Here is a 9,276-nt window from a genome sequence, read left to right on the forward strand (position 1 = left end):
TGACATTTTCCTATCACAGAAAACATTGTATTTCAAGATATATCTTAAATGTCCTGTTTGATGGTGAATACAATGCCATTCCTCTTGAATTCGTTTGTTCCCAGCATATGACTTTTTGATTCAAAATCAGCCAACACCAGCCCATTTCAGTTCACTGATACCTAGGGTACTGATCTTTATGCATTCCATTTTGGTTTTGACAACTTCCAATTTTCCTAGATTACTACTTCTTACATTCCATGATTCAGTTACGATTGACTATTTGCAGCTGTTTCTATTCATTTTGGGTTGTGCCCAAAATGTAGTTCTTGAAATCTTTACTCCATTTTGTTATCAAAGTCAATTCTACATCGAAGGTATAACTCTTCCCCTCCCAACATGAAGGTCTCATCTTCTGGCACTATATTTGACAATATTCTGGTACTTTTCATGTTTTTATTATCTGGCAGTATATCTGACAATGTTCCAGTGCTCTTCAAAAGGTTTTCAGTGGGTCCCAGTCAGTCCGGAGGCTGTGGCTATAGAGTAACTACCGGAGGAAACTCTGCCAAGATGCTGTCCATTTGTGTTGCTGTGGCCGTGGCCTGCGCCCTTCCTCAGTGAGCTGGGCTGGTCTCCAGAAATTCCTTTGTGTCATCCTTCATTGCTACAAGGAACTGCCATGCCTCTAACACTTGTCTTCAGAAGAGTGGCACTGCTGAGGTGTCCTCTGTTCTTGAAGAGCGTATCCTTGGAGCTGATGCATCTGTTTATCTTGAAGAGACTGGGCATGTGTTAAGTACTGGTGATGGTATTGCTCAAGTACATGGGCTGAGGACTGTTCAAGCAGAAGAAATGGTAGAGTTTTCTTCTGGCTTAAAGGGTATGTCTCTGAACTTGGAACCTGACAATGTTGGTGTTGTGTTTGGAAATGATAAGCTCATTAAGGAAGGAGCTATCATGAAGAGGACAGGTGCCAATGTGGACGTCCCAGTTGGTGAAGAACTGCTGGGTCATGTAGTAGATTCCCTTGGTAATGCCATTGATGGAAAGGGTCCAATTGGTTCTAAGACCCGCAGGCAAGTAGGACTGAAAACCCCTGGAATCATTCCTCGAATTTCTGTGTGTGAACCAATGCAAACTGGCATTAAGGCTGTGGATAGTTTGGTGCTGATTGGTTGTGGCCAGGGCGAGCTGATTATTGAAGATCGACAGACTGGCAAAACATCAATTGTTATTGACACAATCATTAACCAGAAATGCTTCGATGAAGGAACTGATGAAAAGAAGAAGCTATACTGTATCTATGTTGCTATTGGTCAGCAGAGATCCACAGTTGCCTGGTTGATGAAGAGACTTACAGATGCAGATGCCATGAAGTACACCATTGTGGTTTCAGCTACTGCCTCTGACGCTGCCCCCCTTAAGTACCTGGCTCCTTATTCTGGATGTTCTATGAGAGAATATTTCAGGGACAATGGCAAGCATGCTTTGATCATCTATGATGACATATCCAAACAGGCTGTGGCTTACCATCAGATGTCTCTGCTGCTGCGCTAGTCCCCTTGTCATGAGGCCTATCCTGGTGATGTGTTCTACCTGCAATCCCATCTGCTGCAGAGAGCAGCCAAGATGAACGATTCTTTTGGTGGTGGCTCCTTGACTGCTTTACCAGTTATGGAAACACAAGCTGGTGATGTGTCCACTTATATTCCAACCAATGTCATTTCCATGACTGACGGACAGATCTTCTTGGAAGCAGAATTGTTCTACAAAGGTATTTGCTCTGCCATTAATGTTGGTTTGTCTGTGTCCTGCGTTGGGTCTGCTGCACAAACCAGGGCCAAGAAACAGGTGGCAGGTATCATGAAGCTGGAATTGGGACAGTATTGTGAGGTAACTGCTTTTGCCCAGTTCGGTTCTGACCTTGATGCTGCTAAGCAGCAACTCCTGAGTCGTGGTATGCACCTGACTGAGCTGCTGAAGCAAGGACAGTACTCTCCCATGGCTATTGAAGGACAAGTGGCTGTCATCTATGCTGGTGTAAGGGGGTATCTTGATAAACCCTAGCCCAGCAAGATCACAAAGTTTGAGAATGCTTTCTTATCTCATGTCATCAGCCAACACCAGGCCCTGTTGGGTGATATCAGGGCTGATGGAAAGATCTCAGAATAGTCTGATGCAAAGCTGAAAGAGATTGTAACAAACTTCTTGGTTGGATTTGAAGCTTAAACTCCTATGGATTCACATCAAATACCAGTTTGCTTTTGTCATTTTTTTTGCTTCCAGTGATCTGTTTTATTTGTAAAAAGATTATTCCTGTTCCTGTACAGAAATCACGTTACAAATAAAGGTTCCATGTGAAAAAAAAAAAAAAGGTTTTCAGTGGCTAAACATTCAGAAGTAGTCAGTCTCTTCTTCTTCACACCAGCATAGCTAACAGCCATGGGAGAGTACTCAATAGCCACGGGAGAGTACTGCCCTTACTTCAGCAGCTCAGTCAGGTGCACACCACAATTCAGGAGTTGTTGCGTAGCAGCATCGAGGTCAGAACCAAACTGGGCAAAAGCAGCAACCTCACGATACTGTGGCAATTCCAGCTTCATGGTACCTGCCACCTGTTTCGTGGCCCTGGTTTGTGCAGCAGACCTGACACAGGACACAGTTTGGAAACTTAACTAAAACCTGTCCACCACAGGTGACCCTGATAGTATTTATAATGCCAGTGGAAGATCTTCTAGTATCACAGCAACACACAAACCACAAGTGTAAAACAGGCTGATTTGATTTAGACATTTAAAAAATGCCTTATTATCAAAACTACTAAAAAAATAATATCCTTGCCTAACTTGGTAGAACACAAAATGCCTGCAAGTTTGTCACATTGTGGTGCCTTGTAGGCTTACATATTCCTGGTGTCTGAAATACCATCGGTGTCACCCCTGGTGGACAGGTTTCAGTGGAGCTTCCAGATTCCGATAGACTCGAAAGAAAGGTTTAGAAGTCTGTTTTTGAAACTAACCAGGAGAAACTCTATAGATAATAAAGAACACATGATCTGATACAGTGCTAGAAGATAAGCCCCCTAGATTAAGAAGGCAACAGCAGTCTCATGAGGAGGTCATGGGACCAGACAGTATTCCATTATGTTGTACATGGGGTTGCAATGAATTAAAGTCCACTTGACCAGAAAGGAAAACTTGTCTGAAACATAATATAAATGTGAACACTTTTTTTAAGTTGGTGCAGAAAGAACCGTCATCTATGAGGAATAAGACAAAGGCTGGAATGTGGCTTCCTTATCCACAATTCCTTAGTCTCAGTTTTCTCATTCTCACAATGTGTGGGGCAGATGAAATTGTCTCTAAGTCCCCCAGCAGTGTAGAAACTCCATGAAGATAAATTAATAAACTTAGGTTTTTATTGGAGTGGATTGTGGTCCTTAAGTAATTGGGCAAGATTTAAAGAAAGAAACAGATTTAGGTTAATGTAGACAAAGAGAAAATTAAAGATCTAGTGGAGAAAATATTACAAAAAGCTGCCTAAAGAATCTCAAAGAGATTTTCAAAGAGCATCAAGTATTTCCAGGATGCTTGAGGCAAGACAATACTTTGCTGTTTCTCAAAGGATGGTATATGCTGTGTTCTGTGAACTTGAATATAGTCAAGGACATACACCATAATTGTGTGCTGAACTGCCAGAATAAAGTACTTTAGGGGGAAAATTACTTTTCTGCAACAAAGCTTCATAAGATGTTTAGGAACAGGTAGTACATAAGGAACAGGTAGTACATTGAATATTATTCTTTTTTATTTTTGACAAATTGAGAAAGAATTGTTTGCAAATTTTATAGTTGTTATACATAGTGATGGAAGTCTTTGAAAGTCATGTGATAAACACTTTCAGATATGATGCTGATTTCATCAATTTATTACAAATATCATTATATTATTCATCCATGCAGTCAAATGTAGTTGAGAAAGAAATGTTGATTACCTACTACATTCCCAGAATACTGATGTGCTGCTTTAAGATAGGCATGTTGTTGTTGTTGTTGTTAAGTGCTGTCGAGTCGGTTCCGACCCATAGCGACCATGTACAGGGTTTCCGAGGGTGTAAATCTTTACGGGAGTAGAAAGCCTCATCTTTCTCCCGCGGAGCGGCTGGTAGTTTCGAACCGCTGACCTTAAGGTTCGCAGCCCGATTCGTAACCACTACGCTACCAGAGCTCCTTTAATGGGGATGCTAAATGCAAGGTAGGTGGTTGAAACCAACTAGCCACTTCTTAGAAACCCTGCACTGTGTCGATATGAGTTGAAACTAAGTCGATAGCACTTAACAACAACAACAACAACAACAACATTCCCAGGCATCTTTGGATGATGCAAATGAGTTCAACTGCTAACTGAAATATTGGAGGTCTGTGCAGAGGCACCTTGTACAAAAGACTTGTTGATCTGCTCTGAAAAATGAGTCTTTGAAAACCCTCTGATTCACATGGTGCCACAATGAGTCAGAACCCACTAGTTGGCAACTGGTGATTATACTATGTTCCCTTCGTTGATTAGACAGGTTCCCACAAGCTTGTTTGAGAGGAATGTCTGTGTAAAGTAGCTGCATCTACATTAAAAGATAACTTATCATTTAAAAGCTTGTATGCATTCACTAGAAGTGGAGTGATCAATTAGAGCTTTTGAATTCTTTAGAAGTTGCATTTACCACCACAGGAATGCCTGGGATAAAGAAAACTCACTGCTCTTTTTAGACTTGCAAATAGTATGTTAAATGTTATGAAATATAACAAGCTTTATCTATTAGGGCACGTGTTCACAAAGCCTGGAGTCACTAAGTCAGGAGGGACACAGAAACCACATGTCATGCTTTTACTTACTCTGGACAGTTCCTCTCTTGACTATATTAAAGTCAAATAATCTCCTGAAAATGACTGAATGAGTTCAGAGAAAGTCTTCCAACTGGATACAGACTTTAAGGTTGAAAGACAATGTTGTTTCCATCTTCAGACATAGTCCTTTATAGATTCTGCTCATATCAGTTCATTGACAATAAGGTTACTAGTTCCCTATTGGTTTCATTGACAATACAAAGGTATTCAAATATGTGGATCATAACAAATTATAGACAACATTATGAAGAATAGGAATTCCAGAAGTTAATTGTGCTAACGTTGATCATATACACAGACAAGAGGTACTCTTTCAAATACAACAAGGGGATACCACCTGGTTTAAGGTCAAGAAAAGCGTGCTTAAGGATTGAATGTTACTTGTTCAGCCCATATGCTGAGCAAATGATCAGAGAAACCATAGGAAGAACAATGTGACATCAGGGTGGGGGAAAACTCATTAGCAACCTGTGATATGAAGATGACACAACCATACTTGCTGTAAGTGAAGAGGACTTGAGGTACTTACTGATGAAGATCAAAGACTATAGCATGAATTACAACTCAGTGTAAAGAAAACAATTGGTCCCCTCAACTGAACCAGTAAGCAGCATCATGATAAATGGAGAAAAGATAGAAGTTGTCAAAGATTTCATTTTACTTGGATCCACAAGCATTGCTCATATTTCACTGAGCAAACCTGCTAAAAATCTTTTACAATTTTTAAGGAGCAAAGATATCATTTTAAGGTGTGCCTGATGCAAGCTACAGTATTTTTAAGTATCTCATATACATGGCAAAAACTGGACAATAAATAAGGAAGAATAGAGAAGAAGTGATGTATTTGAATTATGGTGTTGGCAAAGAGTATTTTAAGTACCATGAACTGCTAAAATAATACATCTATCCTGGAAGTAGTACAGCTAGAATTTTTCTTAGAAATAAGGAAGAGGAGACTTCACATACATTGCACATTATCAAGAGGGACCAGTTTCTGGACCATGCTTGGTTAAGTATGTTGTTGTTGTTGTTAAGTGCCGTCGAGTCGGTTCTGACCCATAGCGACCCTAATAGGGTTTCCGAGGAGTGACTGGTGAGCTTGAACTGTCTACCTTGCAGTTCAAACTGCTTTGCAGTCTGGCGCATTAACCCACAGTGCCACACCAGGACTCCTGGTTAAGTATTGTTGTTGTTGTTAAGTGCCGTCAAGTCGGTTCCGACCCATAGCGACCCTGTACAGGGTTTCCGAGGGTGTAAATCTTTACAGGAGTAGAAAGCAGAGTCAGTGAAAAAGAGGAAGTCGCTCAATGAGATTGACACAGTGGCTACAACAACAGGCTCAAACATAACATTTGTAAGGCTGGCAAAGATCTGCGCAGTGTTTTTAAGTTGTTCAGAGCATTTCTATGGGTTGGAGCTGACTTGAAGGCATCTAACAATAACAGCAATGACTGTGTGACTGATCTGGGCTAAGTGCTGAGACATATACAACAAAATATTAGTCATGGTTCTTGTCCTCAAGGAATAATCTAGCTCAAGGGCCACTGTGGTTTGATACTAATTGTAGATTTGAAGCATAACTGAAGTATGGGAAGACTATTCCTATCATTCTTGGCTTTTATTTACTCACTTTACTACCTACTTGAGAAGGCAAGGTAGTTGGCTTTTAGTTGTCTTTGTATACAGAGGTGTTCAATTGTGAATCAGGTGGTGGGAGATCACTATTTGCAGCAGAGAATGAGATAAGCCAGTTGTGAACACATGGAGTAGGTGTATAGCTCAGTGGTCCATAGCTTCCAAGTGACAGACTAGAAATGTTGGCTGTTAATCAATGGTGAATTGGCACTTTGCAAATAGCCTGGGAAAGCAAGGATCAAGCTGACCTACTTATTATTTTTTTTAAGTTTTTATTGTGAATTACATGGGAGAACATCAGTTTAATATTCATCCTATTGTATTTTGTTTCATTGCAATGATTATAATCCCCTCCATGCATCATGAAATAACCAAAGAGTATACCCCACAGGCCTGCCCCCTCCCCCTGGCCATCAGCACACAGCCCCTCTCCCTCCCTGAGTCAACTATCTCCAGCCACTCCATATGTCCATGTCATCATCTCTGTCCCCATCCCTGGAGTCACTGCCTCTCTGGGTAGGGTCCCACGCTCCATTCTTCTCACTTGATGGTCCCAGGAACCTTTGCTCCTGGATTGCAAAATCAATCACTCCCCTCCTTTTGTCAAAAAAACATCTACCTCTACACTTTCGACCCTCACAGTACGTCCTGATGGCAATTATTCACTATTGCACCACAAGAGTCTTATCCCCATTTCCTTTTGCCAACCCAGTCCCAGATGATTGGAAAACATTCAGTGGAGGTTCTACCTACCCCTGCCCTGTCTGGAACTATACTCCCTTTTGAAAGCTTGTAAGCCAGTCATTTCTTGCCTTTATATCCCCCTCCCCCCATTTTGGGTAGCCAAAGTCTAAGTTGCCCATCCCTGTCAACCCTGTGTACCGAGGGGGTGGGAGTGATCCTTGCTGTAAAGATTTGTTACTTTTTTTGAGCTACTACATACATAAGTATAAGTAAAGTTCATCAAATTGTAGTGGGTTAGTTACTCTTGTTTAATTTTTCCTCCCTCTTCTTTCTTCCTCTAGTTGTGTTCTGATCATCCAGCCATCAAAGCCAGCTCAAGTGGGTACTATCTGCAAGTATGGGTGTTCTTCTGCATCTCCCCTCACTTCATATCAGCTGGAGGCTTCACTTTTTGCTCTAGTTCTCTGTGGCCATGTCACTGCCTTTAGGCCCAGGAGTCCCCGGATCTTGCCATATTGGTCTCCACCCAGGTTCACAGGTATCTATTGAATGTGGTTGGACTTAGGTCCCAACTTCATTGCTGTTTTTACCCACTCTTCCCTTTATCAGTGACCAACGTGGTCACCAGCCAGAGCACTTGCCTACTTGTGTATTCCCCTTGACTCTTAGTCTTGCAAGGGAGTTTGCTCTGAGGGGACCTGACCACTTGTCTTGATGGCTCCCAGGCAAACAGCTTACTTGTTCTTGTAGTAATCAATCAGACTGCCATTATTGTTTTGGATTTTTCCTGCTGATCTTTCTTCATGAAGTATCTTCTGTTCTTCTTGCTGCTCCAGGCTGGTCTGCTCATCCTTTCCAGTGGAAATTTCCTACCTCAGACAATTCAAGCAGATCTACTTTTATTTGTTACTAAATTTGAACAGGCTATGCCCAAAATATATTTTAGAAGATAGAAAACAAAATAAATTTTCTTGCTGTTAGCAGGAATAGATATTGTATTCTAGAATGGTAAGACAAAAGATGAAGATCTATTCTCAGTGAATTACTTTGGCAAATTGAGACCTTTGTGATCTTCATTGTCTTGATATTGATTTTGCGATTTATTGCGCTTGATGGAGTAGGTCGCTTGTGGCACACCAATTTTCATTTGATTATTAACTTATCTAAGGAGCTCCGGTAGCATAGTGGTCAGGAGTTGGGTGCGAATCTCAAGGTCAGTAGTTCGAAAATACCAGCTGTTTTGCAGTAGAAAGATGAGACTTTCTGCTACCATAAAGATTTATAGCTTCAGAAACCCTATACAGGGTTGCTATGAGTCAGAACCTACTCCATGGCACATAACCACCACCACTACCACTAACCTATCTAGAGGTTCCAAAGAAGGAAGGTTTGGTGATCTTCTTCTGTAAAGATCACAGCCAAGAAAACCATATTGAACCTTTCTAGTCTGTAACTTATGGTGTTGCCATGAGTTGGAATTAGTTTGATGGCAATGGATTTGGTATTTTTTTGGTGCATTATGGAATGACAGGTTTGATCTACCTTGGTTTAAAAGTATTGTTGACAAAAATGGTTGGTGACTGAGCTAATGTGTTACAGATAACTTTAATAAATCCTAGTTCTGCACTCAAGTTCTCAGTTAGTAGAATACCCTTTTAAAGGATGATGTTTATGAAACTGTTCTTTAGGATATGTGTCTGTGTGCTGTGGAGTCAGTTCCAACTCATAGCGACCCCGTACAGGGTTTCCAAGGCTGTAAATCTTTATGGGAACAGAATGCCTCATCTGTTTCCCACAGAACAGCTGGTAGTTTCAAACTGCTGACCTTGCAATTTGCATCCCGATTCATAACAGCTATACTACCATAGCTCCTTTTGTTCTTTAGGATATAATAGAGTGAAATGTAAAAGTCAGCTAGTAAGTAGCGCTATATAGTATGTAGAGGCCTAATGTGGCACTGTACCATAAGCACTGGACTGCTAACCATGCTAACCACAAGGTCGGCTGTTTAAATCCATCAATCACTCGAAACCATATACAGGGTTGCTATGAGTTGAAACAGAATCGACAGCATA

The 9,276-nt window shown here is 41.1% G+C and overlaps 1 pseudogene; it reads left to right on the forward strand.

Annotated features, from left to right (window-relative positions):
- The first annotated feature begins 552 nt into the window (after positions 1-552).
- On the forward strand, positions 553-2,211 carry LOC102824859 (annotated as a pseudogene).
- The last annotated feature ends 7,065 nt before the right edge of the window (positions 2,212-9,276 follow it).

This window comes from Chrysochloris asiatica, unplaced genomic scaffold (genome assembly GCF_000296735.1).
Source record: "Chrysochloris asiatica unplaced genomic scaffold, ChrAsi1.0 scaffold00089, whole genome shotgun sequence".
Taxonomy (NCBI): Eukaryota; Metazoa; Chordata; class Mammalia; order Afrosoricida; family Chrysochloridae; genus Chrysochloris; species Chrysochloris asiatica.